This window comes from Gymnoscopelus braueri, assembly GCF_963280865.1.
Source record: "Gymnoscopelus braueri genome assembly, chromosome: 2".
NCBI classification, from domain to species: Eukaryota; Metazoa; Chordata; class Actinopteri; order Myctophiformes; family Myctophidae; genus Gymnoscopelus; species Gymnoscopelus braueri.
Genome location: NC_137604.1, coordinates 29,370,893 through 29,392,847, shown reverse-complemented (window position 1 = coordinate 29,392,847; position 21,955 = coordinate 29,370,893).

Sequence of the window (21,955 nt, the reverse complement as noted above, 5' to 3'; positions counted from 1 at the left end):
TTGATATATATATAAACATTTTCCTTTTTTAAACGCGCTTCTCGACTAATCGATACATCTAAAAAGTAATTGATTGAATAATCACTACAACAATAATTTATATTTGCAGCCCGTACTCCTGACTCAAATATTTAAAATATGAAAACTCTGATGTAGTTCATCTCATCTCTCCCCTGTTATGCAAACCTATGAATTAGCAGTCCCAGTGGTATTATGGTAGTGAACAGGATAGCGCCAGCTGTTTCAATATGATTTGTTGTAGCCTTAGGTGTCTGCAGTGTCAGGTGTCTTTCGACGCAGAAAAGGCTGGGGACCCAGCCATCTGTGCAGAGGGGAAGTCAGCAGCATAAGGACAGCTCTTTTTAGCTCCTGTTGCTTTAGCTGCATTTAATCCACTAAGACCGGGAACGCATCTGTGAGCGCGCTATGAGCTTGTAGATCAGCATTTTTTTTTTTATCTTGAAATGTTTTTCTGGAAGAAAAAAAAACGTATGTTGCTATATCAGCGGTTCTCAAACTTTTTCATGTAAAGGACCACCCAAAATTATATGTATTTAGCCACCAACCCCCATCAAAATATGTTGTTCCAGGGACCCCCAGAAACAAAGATTGGAGTTAAAAATGTTGTTTCAAAAAAAATATCATGTATTCAAAGATTTGCACAAATGTTCACGATTTTTCAAAAATAGCAGACCTACAAGCTTGTAGCGCTATGAGCTTGTACATCTGCTATTTTTGAATAGCCAAAGTATAAAATAATAGTTATAGCTCAAATCTAAAATGACACAGATGCGTTTCCGGATAGAATGGGTTAATAGACCACGAGCAGAAGGGGAAGAGCAGGAGATACTTGCTAGTGCGAGAATGGGAGAGGTGCGGCCACCTATGAACTTAGCTAGAACAACAGCAGAACAACAGCTTTTGGAACAGGGCTCGCTTGACTTGCAGCCGACAACAGAAACCTTGATCCCTTATCCGAAAGATATGGCAGTAAATAAACAGATTAATTTTTTAATTTTACATTTCACCAGATGGCACCTTAATGAGACAAAGCTGTCACTGCTTAAATTACATGGAGCGAGAAAGAGAGAGAGAGAGAGAGAGAGAGAGAGAGAGAGAGAGAGAGAGAGAGAGAGAGAGAGAGAGTAAGCTCCTCTGCAAATTTGAACAAGGTCATAATAAAGTTGTCGACAGTCATCCAAAATGGCTGAAGAAGCAGGCCTGATTTATGGTTTTCTGTAATGAAATGGGAAGAGAGATGAGTGACCTCTGCTGAGCCTGAGCTTCAGCCAATCAGAAAGAGAATTCTATTAGCCACCAGGGATGTGAAAGAGTAATTTCCCCTTTGATCATCATCTCCAACTGTAATCGTCCTTACAACTATTAACACCATTATATCATTAGCTTTCAGGGGTGTGCAGAGTCTGCTAGAGTCCATATTTACCGATCATGCCACAGGAGGGGGTGTGTTTTCATAGATCTTAGTGTGACTCATAGAGTGTAGAAATGGAACCAAATGGACCCATAAGGGTCAATTTGGTTCCATTTGTACACCCTCAGAGTTACATACCTGTAAGGGTCCATTTAGAACCCCCTAAAGGAACCCTGAGGGTCCCTGGACCCAACTTTGAGAACAATTGTTGTAGAGGTTATAGTGGTTGAGCAGCGTTTGACTGATGACAAATGTATCCTTTATCTGCCAAGCTAGCAGTATTTTTTATGAGCTCCTAGACTGTAATCATAAAAGACAATAATCAATGGAGATCTTCAGACACAGGCAGGCATTTGCACCCTCAAAATCACAAAATTACCAACATGTCTTACCATTAATCATTAATCGATGATACCTAATCAGATATAGCTGTGTATGTAATTTTCAAAGAATACACTGTAGGGTATAAGAATACTGTCTAGAATGTGATTTAAATATATTTTATTTTGTATTCATGCCAAATACAACTGACTCAAGAAAACAAATCCATAAGCCACCATTAGACATATTAACAGATTATAAGTTGTCATGTTCTCAGTTGGCAAATTGAGAGCCTTGTATACAATTGTAACTGCAATATTATAAAAAAAAAATTCTTGTTTTGTTGAATTTTTCATATTCTACTGGATTATGCTTTATGCATGGATAGAAATGCAGAGTTACTGTAGATCAGCGTTTTGTATTTCTGCCCATCAGTGGATTGAAATAGACAATGCTATTTCTCATCTCAATTAATAATCCAAATGACTTCCTGAAATGAAGTGTGTATTAATATTCATTAATATAAAAGAGAATATGGGGATTATATTCTTGCCCTTCATTACTTCTTAATATTTCTGATTGGATTACTAGGCCCAGTTTCGAGGCATTGCTCCAAGACTCCGCTTTGGGCTAGATGTATTTCTGCACTAAAAGTCTGGTTACACAATACCTTTTAATTATTTGAGAACCAATTCCCCCCCCCCTCCTACTCACAATGACAAAATTCTCTGCAAAGCTGCTCATTCATATTTGCCTTTACAAAAGAAGAGTTTACAAAAGAATATTGGAACATTCAGTTGAAAATATCAATTGCTAGAAAGCTGTTCAAGGACATGTGTCACCCACATTCACATTGAATTGAAAAACAATAGATAATATTATATTCTAGCTGAACAGTGATTAAATAATATATATATATATATATATATATATATATATATATATATATATATATATATATATATATATATATAGTATTCTTTTCCAATGCACCTCACTATAATCAGGTGAGGTAATGCGCTAAAACTGCTTTTAGGCTTTGCTATCCGGCTAAAGTGGGCATTGCATTGCATTGCCAAGCCTAGAAGTCAATTCCCAGTCAGACTTCACAGCAGTCCACTGTCACATTAGCTAGTGCCCAATTCTGTCTAATTGAATAATGACTATGGCTCTGCATAGTGACACCTCCACCACAAGGTCAGTCCAGTGCATTGCCAGCTTCACACAGAGCAACAGAGTCAGGCCCACCAGCACCACTGTGCTCACAGCAGGGGGTATCGCCAAATCCAATCAATCTTCCTGCAGGTACAAAGTATCAGTGGTGGAAAGTACATTTACTCAAGTACTATACTTAGTTTTGAGGACCTTTTACTTTTACTTGACATTTACCATTAAAAAAAACAATACTTGATAGTTCTACTCCACTTCATCTCAGACGCGCGCACACACACACACACACACACACACACACACACACACACACACACACACACACACACACACACACACACACACACACACACACACACACGCGCACACACACACACACACACACACACACACACACACACACACGCACGCACACACACGCACACACCCCCCCCCCACACACACACACACACACACACACACACACACACACACACACACACACACACACACACACACACACACACACACACACACACACACACACACACACACACACACACACACACACACACACACACACACACACCTTTCAGTTCACTGTTTGTTGTTTTGATGCTAATGATTTACTACAGATTTCCTTCATGTTTTCGTAATTCCATTCCAATTGCTGTAGTAATAGCACAATGAAGTGTTGTGAGAGCTCGAAATAGTGTACCAAGGTGCTCCCATATCCATTAAAATGTTCGACTGGCCATTAAATGTGTCTGTACCTTGCCGTAAGTAGCTCTATCCATCACTATTATGACTGAAATATTCTCAATATGCGGTCCCAGAGAGCCCATGGGCACTCACTTCAGACCGAACACAGAAATATGGTGTACTTAATGCCATGTCCAAGCAATGAACAAGGCAAAGTAACAGGAATAAACGATACATCATGAATCTCATTTACAATAAGTGGACATTTCAACCGAGGCAATTATCGAAAGATGACCACAATTAAAACCTACTGTAGGCATCTGAATTGAATAAATTACTTTTTAAGCAAACACCTGGTGCATCTTGTCCATGGTTGTAACAGAGAGGACCTCTGTTACAAATGTTGCACATGTATTCTAACCCTGAGTTGATTTAATTGCACAAAGTATTAGCACTTTAGTCATTTGCAGATATACATTATAAAACATACATTAACTACTTTAGCCCTATTTTATACCTAGGCTATTTGAAATCGATCTACAAGCTCACAACGCGTCGCATCGCAACGCGTTGTGAGCTTGTAGATCTGCTATTTTCAAACATTTTAGTACTTACTTTTGGTACATTTTGATACCAATACTTTAGTACTTTTACTTTTGGTACATTTTTATACCAATACTTTGTACTTTTACTCAAGTACATTTTGGATTCCGGACTTATACTTGTAACAGAGTACTTCTACATTGCAGTATTGATACTTTCTCTTAAGTAAAACATTTGAGTACTTTTTCCACCACTGGAATTCACCATCCGAAGGATTCACCTGTTGGCCACATTTTAGAGCCAAACGAATGGAGTACGATGAACGATGACAGCCTCTGAAGTCTTCTATGGCGCTGATATGCCTTTCTCACTGAAGTCATGTGATAACAGGCTCTGGGCTGCATTGGGGTTTTCACACATGTCTAGCCAAGTGATTCTGACAGGAGGAGGAATATCTGGTGGCTGGTCCATCTTGCTGGCACTAAACATTCAGAATGGAGGAGCTTTTCATCTTGCAGACAGGCAATGAAACGTATCACTCAGGGCTCAATGGCCACAGCCAATCTAGTGTGACTCACTAAAGGCCAGCCATGGCAACATCTAAAATCCAGAGAAGGACCCTGTCCTCCACTAAATCTGAGCGTTTGAAGTCCTGGCTATCTGACTTGTATAAAACACACACACACATGCACACATGGGACATATGCTGTACTGTATTCACATCATCTCATTCTCCATGAATACTACAAACTCAAGCACACACTGCTTGCCATCCGTGGTAGTGAACTGTAAAGGGAAGTGGACATTCAGCCGAGACCTCAACCTGTGTTTGTAAATCTGTTAATTTGAGCATATAAAACACACTGCCTGCTATCCTGATCAGTAGCCTATCCTGTTGTCAGTATCCTGGTGTCAGTGTTGTGGTCCTGGTGTCAGTATCCTGGTGTCAGTATCATGGTCAGTATCATGGTCAGTATCCTGGTGTCAGTATCATGGTCAGTATCATGGTCAGTATCCTGGTGTCAGTATCAAGGTAAGTATCCTGGTGTCAGTATCATGGTCAGTATCCTGGTGTCAGTATCATGGTGTCAGTATCATGGTCAGTATCATGGTCAGTATCATGGTCAGTATCATGGTCAGTATCATGGTCAGTATCCTGGTGTCAGTATCATGGTCAGTATCATGGTCAGTATCCTGGTGTCAGTATCATGGTCAGTATCCTGGTGTCAGTATCATGGTCAGTATCATGGTCAGTATCCTGGTGTCAGTATCATGGTCAGTATCATGGTCAGTATCCTGGTGTCAGTATCATGGTCAGTATCCTGGTGTCAGTATCATGGTCCTGTTGTCAGTATTCAGGTGGTGTCACTATCATGGTCCTGATATCAGTATCCTGGTCAGTATCCTGGGGTCAGTATCCTGGTCAGTACCATGGTCAGTATCATGGTGTCTATGAAGTAGGCCTAGAGGCAGCTCTGTGCAGCATTGTGCATTCAGTCTCATGCCATAGTTGTTATCTAGCTTATGACGATAACAAGGTCACTCACACACAGTGGGAAATAGTTTGGCTGCCAGCTCCAAACACCATGAGAAGCACTGAGTTTTTATAAAATGTATTTACATGTATTTTCAAAATACAAAATGCATCTCAAATACATTTCTCAGACCAGTATTTTGTATTTGTATTGTCATGATTCTTTCAGTAATTTTGTAATTTGTATCAAAATACTTTTGGATGTATTTTCGCCCATCTCTGCCTGCATATGATGTTATGTTTCTAAAAGAACATGTACACACCTGCATTATTATTTGCTCACATAACTTTTTTTTTCTTTTTAATTTAATCTGTTTTAATCCTGTATTTCTTTCTCTCTTCTCTTCTGCTCACTCTACCTCTCTCTTCTCACAGATATACAGTAGGGGGAAAAGAATCACCCTCACCCACTTCTTTACACCTGTAAACCTGTGCCGTGACTATAGAGATTATTCTGCATAGCATATCATATCTCTTGGACATAATTATTTGATATGGGGGTCCATGGCCTAATGGAAGTCAATTTGGGGGTACATAACATAAACAAGTTTGAGAGTCCCTCACACATTCACTGACTCCATCCTGTCCACATTGTTGAAAATACTGAAGTTGCACCACCAGGTCAATGATCCCTCTGGTGGCAAAAAAATGTATCTTTACATCAAGTACAAAAATGATGACTAAAAAGAAATATCTTCGGCATGCAGTGGTGACCCTGAACAGGCCACAAAAAAAGGTTTTGTGCTCATACCATCAAATCACACTCGAAGGTTTCCGGAAGAGTTGGCAGCTGTGTAGAGTCAATCTGAGCATTTCCACGATCACAGTAGTAAACCAATGTAATCATAAAAAGCCAGCTATTAACAAAAACAACTGAGGCTCTTTGGATGCAAAGTAGTAGTAGTAGTAGCTTCTAGCAAACAAACATGACATATGTGGAGGAATGTGCTGTACCTACTGCACAGTAGGAAGGAAAAAAAAACTGACAAGGGGGTTGTGCAACTATTGAATCACTCAAGGAGGAAGGACAGGGAATTTATCTCTCTTGTTCAACCCATGCGTTTTGATGAGGAGAAATACTTTCAGTATTTCAGGATGACACCTGGTTAATATGATGATCTGCTAGAGCGTATCCGGCCCTTTATCACACACCAGAGAGCCCACCAGTGTCCTATCACAGACACAGAGCGTTTAGCGGTGACTCTTCGTTATCTCGCAACCGGAATGAGCCATCGTGCGGTGGCTGGCAGTTACAAGCTTGGTTCATCTACCATATTCCAAATCACCAGGGATGTTTGCCAGGCCATCTGGGATACGCTAGAGATCGGTTTGTGGCTTTCCCGCCTGGTGCAGAGTGGAAGAGTATACGGCACATGATATTTGGAATGTGTTTGGGTGCAATGAAGGGCAAGCACATCCACATCACTACTGGTCCCATCGAGTTTGGGGAGGGATTATTAACAACAAAGGGCTATTTTATCATTGTTTAGATAGCAGCATGCAACGCCTGCTACATACATTGTAACCACATAGAAATATTGAATGTTTTATCCAATTGAAGTGAATGAAATTGTTCTCATAACGATTTTTTTTAACTTTATTTAAAAAATCTTTTAAATGTATTTATTTATACATTTATGCAAATAAATGTATTAATTTGCATTAGCTCTAGATAAATAAAAAAATCACACCCTGTGTGAAGTGGGCGGTGTCTTGCTAGCTAATCACAATACTGAATGGAGTCAACCAATCATGTACAAAAGATAAATACATTTATTGAAACACTCTTTATGATGGACGAAACCATAACTTAAAAAAAACAATTTATGTTTTTTTTAAAGTTATGGTTTATTATATAGGGCTATGCACATGTGTCATGTGACACTGGCCAATCACAGTCCTGAATAGACTGTGATTGGCCAATCACGGTGCAGGGTTAGGCGGGGTACCTTTTTGGCCAATCACAGCGCAGGATTTGTTGTACAAATATCCAAACCTCACTTATAGGGGCGGTTTCACCGCCCAAAAAAAGTGACTGCGAATCCTATCATTACACATCCCTCAGAAGCCAGAAGATCAACATAGAATAGCGCCCAGCATTTGGACACAAAACAATGTCACGTCATTGACCCACATATTCCCTCTACTCATCTGTCTGGCCTGTTACTTACAGGCCAGACCGGAAATGAAACAGATTTGGGATCATGGCTTCAGGATTCCGAATCCTCAGCAGACCAATTGACTGCTCAACTGACAAAGCAGTGGTCATTGTAAAAGCCTGTGCAGCCCTGCACAATCCTCTCAACCATTCTGACGACACAGTGCCAGAGCCATACCGATACCTGGGAAAGGGCACTGGTTGACAGCTTTGCCTCAGATGGAGAGGTGGGAGATGGTGAGTTAAGGTAAAGTGGACGGGGAGGACACCTGCCTACATGACACTGTATGGAAAAGAGACGGGACCACAGGGCGAGCATTGTCTGTCAGAGACTATTTCAAGGGCTAGGTCCACTCTGAGGGCAGCTAGATACTGTCATAGTGTGCTGTCATACCAAGAAGTAAGTGTTCAGTGAGGCACTCTGCCCTCAGAATGACCAGCTCTTTTTGTTTCAGTTATGTCTGTAGTTCCTGTTCATGCTGTATAACTTAAATATTATGATATCGGCATTGTGTCCTGTTGTACATTTGATAGTAAAGTATATTTGTACAGGCTATATAAGCAGTCTGCCTGTTATTATACTTTAAATTCAATTTAAGTTATTTTTAAATTGCATTTTGAATGCTAAGTGCAACTCAAAGCATTGAATTCTCAACAAAGATCACTTTTCTTTTCTTTTTACTTTTCCATAGAAAGAAAGAAAGTTTGTTTCATATAGTTAACCTGCCAGTTACCTGCTAAATTTACAAAGTGCTGTAAATTTACAAGGCCCTCATATCTAGAGTTCGGGCCGCTACACGGCCCTCACACCTACTGTACATCGCACCACCGATCCCACCAATATGACTGAGTCATAGTGGCGGGGGGCTTTATCAGATTACCCGTTGTACCCGTCTGTCTGTGTCCCTTTTGTGTCAGGTTTGGTTATGGTTATGTCTGAGTCATGGTGACATGGCTATATATGGGCGTATTGGGTTTGTTTATGGTTATGTCTGAGCCAGAGTGACGTGGCCGTGGTCCGCCCGCCCGCCCTCCCATTAGCCAATCTTAATATAGGATGTAAGCAATTCAGTTACAGCTTTAAGTCTTTATGGAACATCATTAAAATAACGTTTTTAACAACGATTTAAACATCCAGCTTCAAGTCTTTAAGGAATAACATTAAAATAAAGTGTTTATTGCTATGCAGTTTTAAACAATTATAAAGCAGCTTAAAATATCCATACATCGAGTACAGAACTGCAGTTCTTGGACAACACAACAAAGGTAAACATCTACAGTTCAGTACACATGCCTATATGAGAGCATTACTCACTATACAATAATATAAAGATACTGTATATTTAGCATGTAACTATATTTTCGTTGTCACAATATCGTGAAAATGTTACGATATCATTGTGGCCACCAGCTGCGGAAGGAGCTACTGTATGATATATATAAGCCCACAATGTGTCGCGCTGTGGTGTGGGCTTGTACGACTGCCATTTTTGGTGCAAGACACCGGCGAGCAAAGAAGTAGGCCTATAAATCAGGCGACAGTCAAGCAGTGCTACAAGTACTGTATCAACGGAGACAAAAGCTAAAGTGTCTAAAGATCTATTTATGTATGATATATGACCAGACTAGAGCTGTGAAATCAACATGGATTAAAGTTTTCATTCGCCATGACTGATTTCAATCATTTTTAAAGAGTATGGAATGGGTCAAACTAGCAATATAATATAGGTTCTATTGCTTAAATTGTAAATTGATGCATCTTCCACGAAACCATAATGGTCTCGGATATTTCATAAAAGCTAGGTTAAAGCCTTGCAATTTCTTCAACTGGTTGCCTCTACTGTATATAGAACAACAAGAACCTAAACATAATTATACATATTGTGCTGATTGTTTTGGAAACGGTAGTGTGGAGGACTCTTTCACACTGGCGCAGTGGCTACCTTTGTTGTTCATACAGTAATATGCCAATTTCTTGCACATACAGTGAGCTTTGCTGGGTGGTGATGATGTGCCAAATGGCTTCTCCTGTCATTCATTCTCTATTCTCTCCCAGCCTATCCAGAATGGCAACTTCAGTTTGGATCCTGCTTTCTCTTTCTCTTCACTAAGGGTGTTGAGCAACAGGACAAGAGGGTGGAGGAAGATGAATGCTGTATCTGGGCTTGAGTTTGGGGCTGAGAAAGTGGATGTAGAGGCTGTTCAGGACACAGAGGAGACCTTCCTTGGGGTGGGGAGGCAGGGAGATGTTGAACAGCAGAATTGGATGCTGGGCTTCCCAGCAATTTCAACGAGTAGGGCTATTTATTTTATTTGGTGAGGGACCTACCACAAAGATTAATGCTAATTCATACTGGCCAGGTATTTATTGTTATGAGTAGTTGAGTACAGCTTGCGACTTGACACATGCTCACCCTATCTACAGTATGTGTATAAGGATGGCCTGCTCTCTCTCTCTCTCTCTCTCTCTCTCTCTCTCTCTCTCTCTCTCTCTCTCTCTCTCTCTCTCTCTCTCTCTCTCTCTCTCTCTCTCTCTCTCTCTCTCTCTCTCTCTCTCTCTCTCTACCCCACTCTCTAACACACCAAAAATGTGCATTGAACATAGTGATGTATGGTCTACACAAGTTTCCCACTGGGAAGTGCCACCTGAATACATTATTTTTGGATGATTAAGTGGAGGAGGTTGGAATCCTGGATGCAACACGAATTGTTAACTATTCATAAAGTGTGGTCAGTTATAGTTGACTAATGCATTTAAACTTGCATATCTGTAAGATAACCTCTCTCTCTCTCTCTCTCTCTCTCTCTCTCTCTCTCTCTCTCTCTCTCTCTCTCTCTCTCTCTCTCTCTCTCTCTCTCTCTCTCGACAGACACACTCCTCCACTCTCCTGGTGAAGATTTCCTACCAAAGTGTTGTTGTTGCTGTTGTTTTTTGTTTTTGTGTATTGCAGTCTCAGTAGGTGATATGATGCAAGAAGAAGAGTAAAAGTATTAATTATTCTATAGAGATTATTAATAGAAGTATCTGGCAGCTTCCCATTAATGTTCTCTTTCTCTCTCTCTGCTCTCTCTGCTCTCTCTAGCATACACGCACGCACGCACGCACGCACGCACGCACGCACGCACGCACGCACGCACGCACGCACGCACGCACACACACACACACACACACACACACACACACACACACACACACACACACACACACACACACACACACACACACACACACACACACACACACACACACAGTAACACGTGTTATTTTCCTTAACCAGGAAAATCAAAGAATGGAATGTTTTCCATGTTGTGTTAAGTGTGATTTGCATTCTATTGTGGTTGTACATCTGAGGAGGGACCCTAGATGCTGGCAAAGGGGCTCCTTTGATTTCCAACTTGGAATTAAATTGGAAGAGATGGAATTTTCTTTGTCACACAACATGCTGGATCACATTAATCAATTCTGTGTGATTGCTTGTTTTCATCAGGGAGCAATGCTTGTACACTTGCCTGGTGTATATTTCACTTTTAAGGCTCTCTCTTTACATAACCAATACAACCAAGACGTTTGTGCTTCTCATATTTGGGCTCAGAAGATTTCTTCAGAAACAGATACAGTACAGTTCAGTTCTAATTAGTATAGAATATCAGATAATTAATTAATTCCCTGTAATTTTTTTTGTCATATAAGTTAGCTAAAATGTTCATGCTTACAGGGAATGAATAGAGACAAGCCCTGACGCCAAACTATGCTTCATAATACAGTATCTATGCTCAATTATGCTCAATACAAATATATTCTAAATTCAATCCAAGAGTTGTCTGACTGCGTAGCTATTTCAGGCAGACAACTCAAGGCAGCCAACCTGATCAGGTGACCAGTCACATGCGCTCTTCTCCTGATCAGGGTGGCTATTTAAACTTCTCTGCCTACCTGTTCATTCTGGCTTCTCTCCTGGCTGTGCTGTTGTGCTGCTGTTGCTGCCTCTCTGCTGTCCGTTGCTGCCTCTCTGCTGTCCGTTGCTGCCTCTCTGCTGTCCGTTGCCTCGCTGTCTGCTGCAGCCCATGAAGTTGCAATCCCACCACCTCCCTGGCATCCACCTGTAGCCTCTGTTTCTAGATCCCCCTTGGGGGTCTTAATTCATTCACTGTCATTCTATTTGGCATACAACTTAACTAAAATGCTCATGCTTACAGGGAATGAATAGAGACTGAGCCCTGACGCCAAACTATGCTTCATATATCTATACTCAATTATGCTCAATAAAAATACATTCTAAATTCAATCCAAGAGTTGTCTGACTGAACTTATTTTTAGTACAGTTCTAATTATACAACATCAGATAAAGTCCCATAATGTTGCATGACAGCACTGGCAACATTACATCAGAAACCATGCACATTCAAACTGTTCACAGCCATGCTTACTTCATGTATAAGCCACTCTATCTATACTAACAAAACAAATTCTGAGGAATTCTGCTATTGATCTTCGATGTTTCTATTACAGAGCAAACATAATTGACCCTTCACTAAGCTCCGCCCCCACAAGTCTGCAGCTTTACATGTTGGCCTGGCAAGCAGCGCTGCTCATTCATTGACTTGAATGGAATATCATGGAGTTTCCCCACATACAATAATTCATTATTTTAGGAGCAAGAGCTTAAAATTATCTTCTAAATCTCGCCAACAAGGCCTGCAGTTACCTATAAACCTTACCATTATGGTCAGTATCATGGTTAGTATCATGTCAGTATCATGGTCAGTATCATGTCAGTATTATGTCAGATGGTCATCTGGCAATCTAACCCTAACTTAACTGTACAGGTTTTAACCACTTAACCACACACAACATTTGAATTTTTGCCTATAATGATATGCCCAACATTGTCAGGCCAAGGTTAAATTGGTTAAGGGGACAGTACGATAGTATAGGGAAACAGTCAAGAAACAGTAAATTGAGATTTTACTGAGCATCTGTTCAAAAGCTATAACCATAACCGGCGACTGTTGAGCATCTGTTTAAATGACATATCGACAGAGGGTATGACAACAGGGAAATCTTATCTTGGCTGTAAGCCAGTTTTGCATTTGAGAGGAAAAGGAAGAAATAAACACAAGCCACATGGAGAAAGGTCCATACAATGCAGCTCAATCATATTGCATGCTTCTTTTTGATGACATAGTTGAATATTATCATTTTCTTTTTGCAGGATGGCCTGTTTGACAGCATATTTACATACTGTAGCATAATATGACTTTTTTTGATGGAGCAGTAGTAGTAGGGTATTTTGGGCGATGTATTGCGGAGACCGTATACTGTCTAGTCCATACTAGCTCGATTGAATGGTCCTGATAAGGGCTGATAACGTCCATGTAATGGGCTGATAACATCCAAAGTGCCTGGTCATATACCATGTTGTTTATACCTGTGTGAATGTATATATATATATACTGTACAGTACATAGGCTACATACTTTCTTCGGAGGTGCATTTTTGGGAAGAAGTTATAATGTAGGACATCCATGTTGTGAAATATACAAATAACTGACTCAGGAAGATTTGTTTGTCACATTTATTGGTACAGTAGACTTTAAATAAAATCACTGCTGTCTTATTTTAAAGAATTCTGTGAATATGGCGTGGATTTACCAGAGATAAATGCAAAATTCTGGTGAGACCACTGAACTCATTATCTCACTGAACTCATTATCTCTGCCAGGCCAAATTATAATTATCTCATTTGCTGCCGGTATAATGCGCACACTATTATTATTACCATTTACCTTATTCTGTGTCGTCATGTTGTCTTTGCAATGCTGAAAGGCCAGGAGTTGAAGACTATGTTTTCGCGTGTGTGTGTGTGTGTGCGGGTGCGTGCGTGCGTGCGTGCGTGTGTGTGTGTGTGTGCACGCTCATTCAAGCACGAGCACACATGCTCCCATACATCTGTGCGGAGCTGGAAACCACTGGACCGATGGGCATCACTTTTTTTCAGTAGGCCAAGAAAACACTCCACTCCATTTTTTTTCAAATGGGCTTCATGGTCGCTCTACCAGCCACGTTTCGGCCTATACATCTTGAACCATAGGTCATACAATAAATACTTGTATTTCCCTGGAGTCCTTGAATCATGATACAAATCCCCATAGAAGACACATTTTTTTGTTGCTCCTCTTACATATCTTTCCAAAAATCGTTAAAATAATGGCCCAAGTCATTTAAATTTTTTGCGGTGCCAGCCGCTCTACATTTGACCGTGTGTGTTGGTCCCTATGTCCGTCCATATGTCTGAGCACGGCATAAACAGCTGCAGCTGATTGCAACACAAATATGCAAACAATTACACTAATTAAACACAAATTAATACCAGCACACACACACATCAAATAGATTAGTACCGCGGCCGCCTGAATGCCAGCACACACTCATCAAACAGAGTAGCCACCACTTACTCACACAGGGTGTGATTTTTTTTATTTTAAATGAAAATCAATCAATCAATCAATCAATCAATCAATCAATCAATCAATCAATCAATCAATCTCTGGAGTAATGTGATCAAGATGTATCAGTCAGATTCTTCATATTCCATTCCAATTGGCTCTGCAAATTTGCAGGCCTTGGGTACGCAACCCTCGTGGAGACCTTCACTAGGAGTGCACTTTTCTACTTTATTTGTTCTTTGTTTTTTTTAACCAATCTTCACCAAATAAATTACACATGATCTTAGGAGTCATATGACAATGAGTGTCAAAGAGCTTTTTATATCCCATACGGTTTGCTTGTAGTTGGCTTCTGACATTAGTGGGCGGGGCCTATGTACGCAACATCCAATCCACCCCACAGTGGAATCGCATGTTGAGGGGCCTCTATAGAGCACACCTCCAAAAGTGTTTTCACTTCTGACCACAGGGCACCACAAATGAAAAGGAACGCTGAAACGTATGTCATGGAAAGATTTCCCCCTACGCAGCGTCTTTTGGGTCCTGACGGCTGCAACCCACGACTTACACAGCCCAGACAGGGCTGGGTAGGGCAGGCTAATGCAGTAAGTATTCTTTGTCAAGTTATCAGGGACAAACCTGGTGTCTGTGGGTATTATGGACCCCTCATGGAGCCGGCATAGAAACCACAGAATAATTATTCCCCCACATATCTGTCTATGCAAATAATGATAATGATAAAAGTTCAGATATGAATTCTGTAATCCCATTAGATTGGGAAAATCAACTGTACGAAGATAAATAGAAAAAAAAAGTCAGTGCATTGTAACTCTCAAGGATAAAGTAACATTACATTAACATGTTACAAAGAAGCCTTTGAAACTGGGATCCTTTAATCTATCCACCGGCATTGTGTCCATGCTCCTGCCTCCCCCCATCCCTCCGCCATCTCTCTAGCCTGGGGAGGCGGCTATGTCTCCAGAGGACACCACTTCAGAACAAAAACGGCATTAATGAACTCTTTAGTCACATGCCTTCAGGAAAAGTGATGTACAAAATAAATTATTCTTTAGTGTTGTGGGTTTGTTTTAGTTTTTTCTTCTCTTCGTTTTAAAAAGCGAGGAGAAGAGACAGTCCTGACTCTCTTGTCCCTTGCCGTGGTGGGACATATGTGGGCTGCATTGGCCCGCTAAAGTTTGGAATTTGGACAGGCAGCAGGTTCATTCTGTCTTCATTGTCAGATAGAAAGAATGGCGGGACTTGAATTAGCTGGAGGGCCCGTGATCTGGATTCTCTTTATAGCTCTGCCATCCACAGCGAAAAGGAATTTTGAATGCAGCTCCTGCATATTTAATACACAACTTGTTTCACAGATGTTTCTCCAGACATTTTCTGCCTCATAAAACAGGTTATATAATTTTTTAATCAGCCAACATCTCCTGTTGTTATGAAGATAGGCTACAAGGCCCATCAGGATTGCTTTGATGTGAACATTGACAGATACATGCATAAGTCAGACTGACAGGGGCAAGGGATGCAAACACAATGCTTACATGCAACTTTGTGTGGATGCGGTAGTGAATGATGCAGACAATAGTTAAAAAAATAAAGTTACTACAACAACATAATGTATGCAAAACTTTACTCTTCCTTTTAGCTAGAGGCATTCACAATTTAAAGTGTTTATGTGTAAGTTTCTATCTGCAATAAGTATTGCCTTTGTTCTTTGGAATGAAAAATAAAAACCTGGGGGTGTCAATAGCTACATTATTCTCCAAATATTCACCCTAAACTCTTCCCTGCTACCACAGTATGACTCTGCCAAAGGCTCACCACAGGACATCATTCTATTAGGCTATACCACCTCTACATGGAGATCAATACGGCCTTGTAGCAATATTCCATGGAATATTGTAGTGGGTGGTTGATAATGACTGCTTTAACAAGTCCTCTGTCACCCTTGGAAATATTAAATTGTAGTTGTTTTGACTGAAAGGTAAGCAGCATTTTCATTTTATTTACCTGAGATGCCAGAGAACTATTTTCCTATCGTCATTTGAAATTATATTCCAAATCTAATTTGAGAAAAAAATCTAATAGAGAAAGCCATAAAAAAAAAAGCGAACCTCCCCCCCCCCCCCCGTCACTTTATCAAAGCTGCAGTCATGGGTCGCTGGGTTTCTACCCCAAAACCTATTATTCTGCATCTAACGCTTAAAAACCCTTTAATACTGACCAAAAGACTGAATGCTTGCAATGAATAGGCCTACAATGTTCTTTTCCGCTTTCCCCCTTTGGCCAATTTTCAACCTACTTCAGTAGGCAGCAGTTCCCTGCCCTTGCACAGCTTGTAAAAGTCTTTGAGGTCCACCTTTGAAAGTGCTGGAGGTTTAATATAAGCCTTTTAGTGGAGTGGAGTCATGCTGAGCTGTGAACATGTTGCAGGATATACAGGCCTGGCTGTATGGTATGATCCAAAGCTCTGCAGTAGGTTTGATTGCGCTGAACCATTTAAGCTTCCACATTGCGACTACTTCCCCTGTCCATTTTCTGTGAAAGAGAGGGTTTATAGTGGTGAGGGGGGAAGTGGAGAGTGATGATGATGATGATTGCATGAGAGTTTTTCATGCGGTCTCAACCTCTCTTAGCCTCACACTGCATGAAGGAAAACAAATCAAACTAGAAAAGGCGCTCCTCGGAGCACAGGTCTCCGCCAGGTCAGATTGGTTAGTGTGGGCCAGCAATGTTTGGAATTCGCCAATCAGGCTGGAATGTGAAAAATACAGCACCCGGGAAGAGAACCCGGAAGAGAGCTTCAATTCCAGCGCCGATTCCTTGGGGCTTGATCTGAGTCATTAATCTGCTTCAGTTCTCTGCACAGAAAATGTTTTCAACTTTATTTCAGACTTTTAATTTAGCTGTGTTGTATGTTTTTGGCATTTAGTTTTTGATATATTTAGCTGTATTTTGGTATGAAACCTGCACGATTTACATCATTTTCTCATGTGCACATCGGACCAAGAGGTGGCATAGCTTTGTGAATGTTTTAAAATAATATACAAGGCTGTAGAAGTAATTGAGGTATTGCTAATCTAAGGCTGTTTAATACTAGATACATTCTGCGTTACCATTATTTTTCAAACCCAAATCAAGCACATGAACACTTTCATTCCACAAACAGATTTGTGTTTGGGCTCCACAGTATTTTATTCTTGTTACTTCTCTCAAGGACAATGAATCCTGTATAAACATTATACGCTATCTGACCCCACTCTCCCATGCAGTGACAGGAACTTCTCCAGAGCTTGAAATGTATTCTGTTGCTGAATTATGAAGTGTTTGCCAAACAAAACAGTCTACAAGCAGGGGAAAAGTTGAGAGAGGAGTATTGCTGGTGATTTATAAGTAAAACAAAGTCAGTAAGTCAGACAGTGTTATATGACACAAACATCATATTTCACGCATATTTGTGTCGACAGTGCATGTTTTCATGATATTGCAGTGACAGCAAGTTATGGAGGTTATTTTGTGTTTGTTATCTCCGCCAGGCCGAAGGCGTGGCCGAGACTATGTTTCCGACCCTGTCCGTCCATCTGGAGGCCAGAGCCAAACCTTTACCCCACATATTTTACATCGACATGTTAGAGCGCCACCAGGAGGCTAATTTTTGCAAAACATATTGTTTGTCCAAACATCAGGCAAATCGGTACACATTATCTCTATATGTGATCAAGGATCTGTCCGAATTTTTCATCCATTTCGATCTGACAAGTTTTCCACCATGTTGGTTTCTTTTTTTCTCAACTTTGCTGGCCCACAATAAGCTAACTGACCTGTTTCTTTTTTTCTTCCGCCACTTTTTACAGTTCTGGCTAACCGTTCTAGCAATTTTCAACGCGCAATCGCTCTAAAATGGCCGATCGTGGTAAAAAAAAATTGTTCCAGTGGATAGACGGGACCCTCCACCACCCCATAGACACTTTTTGGTTACATCCGCGTGCACGTTGTGGCTTCTGCGGCGCTCCATAGATCGTCAAAACAGGTAAAAAAAAATGCTGGCAGCAGCAGGATAAAGCGGATGCATATACCTGGAGGTGAATGTGTTAGGTGCTAGAAAAAACACACAATAAAAAGTCAGTGTGTTGTATGTGGGATTAAGGTGCACAATGTCAGTGCGTGTCCACCGCATAATCCACATTAGGTAGACACTGGTATAATCCGCAAGTAGGTCCATGAGGAAGAGCAAAGAAAAAAAAGTCAATTCACTTGTCCCTGGTATAGTCCATAGGTAGGTCCAAGGAAAAGCTACATCCAAGTCATTTGTCCCTGGTATAATGCACAGGTAGGTTCAAGGAAGAGGAAAGGTCAGAGACCAGCCTGACGGCACCGCATATTGCATATTGCGTTTAGCTATTGCCTATCCCATTCCTTGGCCCCCCTATTGCTGCTTGCAGCTATATTTTCTTTTGTAATCGTGTTTGAGTCTGATTTGTATATTATATCAAAAGTAAACAGAAGAGGAGTTAGGAGAATTAAATGTGGACTACAAACATTAAATCCATGTAATCTAAAGCTGCATTTGTAAGATATGTGATTGATCAGCTTTCCACAATGATGGAAGGGCACTAGGGCAGTGCAATGGCAATTAAAAAAACAGCTAATATACCGGTAGGCCTAATTTTCCTTGTGCCACAAAGACGTTTTGAATGAATATAAGTTAAAGTGGGGATTGATATAAAATAAACTTACTGTACTTGCCTGGTTTCCTACTTTTGATTTGCTAAGAAACACGCAAATACTTACTCATGTATAACATTGGTGGGTTACATCATTATTATTTTAAATAATACAGTAACAAGGTAAAATCTACTGACAGGATCATTAGTAGTTTGAAAGCATTTGCTAGAAACAATACACTACAAACAAATGAAAATATGTGCTCTTTCCAAACACTCTTGAATTAAATAATACAACAGAGAGCAGGGTAGAGATAAAATAAAAAGTGCCTTACAATAAAGTATTGCTTACTGCTGACCGCCTTCTCTACTCAACCGTTATAAGACACGACATGTCCACAGTGATAGTTAAATACAGGGGGAAAACATACCCTGAGTATGGATGTGCATTAAAAGGAGGTAAATTAAGCATAATCCCATCTTCTGTTAACTTCATCATTTATGCAAACACTCAGGTTGTTCTCCCAGAGCGGCGAAATGTTCTTATGAAGAAAATGTACAGTACAATAGTACAAGCACATGGAATGAGTCCAAACGCAGCATCGATATTTTTCATGTTTCAGGTCTCTATTTCCTTCTGTGCATGTGTGCTTGTCTTTCTGATTGCCTGTTCTTACACGCATACAGATATATAGACCTATAGTTTGAGTCCTGTGTACTTGTGTCGTTGCTTATTTAAAGCTACAGAAAGATCCGGCGTCCATAGAACTGCAGAGCCGAAAACTTAATTGGACAAAAACTAAGATAAGCAAGTAAGATAAGAATTAAAAGCAATACAACACTAAAAACAAGAGTTGAAACAAAGTCAACTCGGAAAGGCAATTCTGAATGGGTTTTCAGGGCGGTTTTGAAGGTAGGGAGGGAGGGGGCATCTCTGATATGTTTGGGGAATTCATTCCAGAGGGAGGGGGCAGCCACAGAGAAGGCCCTGTCGCCCCAGGTTCGGAGCCTGGTCTTGGGACCTCCAGGAGGCCGGCATCACTGGACCTGAGGGAACGGGACGGGACATGTGGCTCGAGGTCAGAGAGTTAGGGGTGAGCCAGGTTGTGGAGTACCTTATATAGGTGGTGAGGAGCAAATTGGGTGTGGGGAGTGGTAAGGGACCTGGAATTGGATAGGGGCCATTGGTCCAAAACAGGTGGAGATACACTGCTCTATAGCAATGATTAGAAAACAGCACTTTAACTTTTTCACACACAAAAAAAATGCAACTTATTCTATTCTTACATTTTGACAACCCGCACCCGCCCCGCCCGTCAATAATCAGATCCGTAGACCGACCGTCACCCGTGATTATATCAAAATACAAACCAGACCCGCCCCGCCCGTCAAATAATGGACCCGTTGTCTGCCCCGGTACCTGTGATTACATGCAGTAAATAGCCTACAGACAGTCACTCAACAACCTTCGACAATAGTGGTCAAGTTCCTTCCGAAATCTGCACGTCAAGTGAAGAACGGAGGACAGTTGACGTAACTCACAAAAACACATTGAACATCCTGTTCAACCTTCAAATTAAAATCATCTGACAATGTAAACAACTACACGTGCGTACTGCGTGTATGCGTGCTCACCGCGTGTTAAGTTACAAAGTGACGTTGTTTGGGCGGACAGTGCTGATTTTCACAATAAAACCGCCAGTCCTCGTCCCTGTGAACTTAAAAGTATATTTTTCACCCGTCAAACCCGGGTGCCCTTCGGATATCCGTGGGTAGCCGGCCCGTTGCAGGACTCAGGACTCTGAAGAAAAAGTGGCAGGTGAAACTATTGGCCGTTGGTACTATACAGTATGTTGGGGCACATGGGTTCAAACTCCAAAACTATAAATTGCACAGCTTAGATAACCACAGTCAGGAGGACCCATGTGTTTGATGTTCACATGTGGCTCCACTCTAGCAAGTTGAATATTCTGCCATTAGTGTAGCGTAAGTAATATCAAATATATAATAATATCAAATATTTAACAAATTAAGGGTTAAGGGTGATAAAAAGGGCTTAAAAAGTATAAAATGTAATAAATCCAGTCCTAAGGGACCTAACCAGAACATTTTAAAGTTAGGGTTGGAGTCTATAATTTAAACCATGGTGAAATAGGAGGACTTCTGACATTGATATTCACTTATAATAAAATAATAGTGTTAAACACTTAATTATTTTAAAAAGACATACATATTTCAATAAGCTGAATAGAACTCCCACCATTTCTAAAGAAGTAAAACATTTTAAAGTAAACAGAGTTTCTTCGGAAAAGTGTGAAGGAGTAGTATTGTAGTAGGTGTCCAAATATTGGGTAAAGTTATTATAAAGAGTAACATAATAAGAAAAGAGCAGGATGGGGGTGTCAGAGACCAACAAAGACAAGGTTTTAAAACAATTTAAATATGTAGCAACAAGAAACACAGCTTACACATAGGTTAACACACGCACACACGCACGCACGCACGCACGCACGCACGCACGCACGCACGCACGCACGCACGCACGCACGCACGCACGCACGCACGCACGCACGCACGCACGCACGCACTTTCAATCATCATGATATGCGTTTTGCAAAATTATGGTCCCATTTATTTTAAAATTGACGATAAAGTAGGCTATGCTCCAGGAGGGGCGGGATGATTTGATTGACAACCTACACAACCAATAGCATTCATTCCCCGCCCCCCGCTCTTGATTGAAAAGCTACCCAACCAATAGCATTCTTTGGGGATTGTTTTCCGGTTGCCTGGTCACATGTCTGGTTGACCCGCCCCCGCTTTGGTCACATGTCTGGTCTCAAGCAATAGCGTTTGATTTCCGACGTGCCCTTTGGTATATATTAAAGATGGCGGATTGCACATTCCTGAACAATCGGCTTCATTTACGGTCTGTAGAAACCAATGGCGTGACGCTGTCCATTCATTTTATACAGTCTATGGCACGCGTGCAC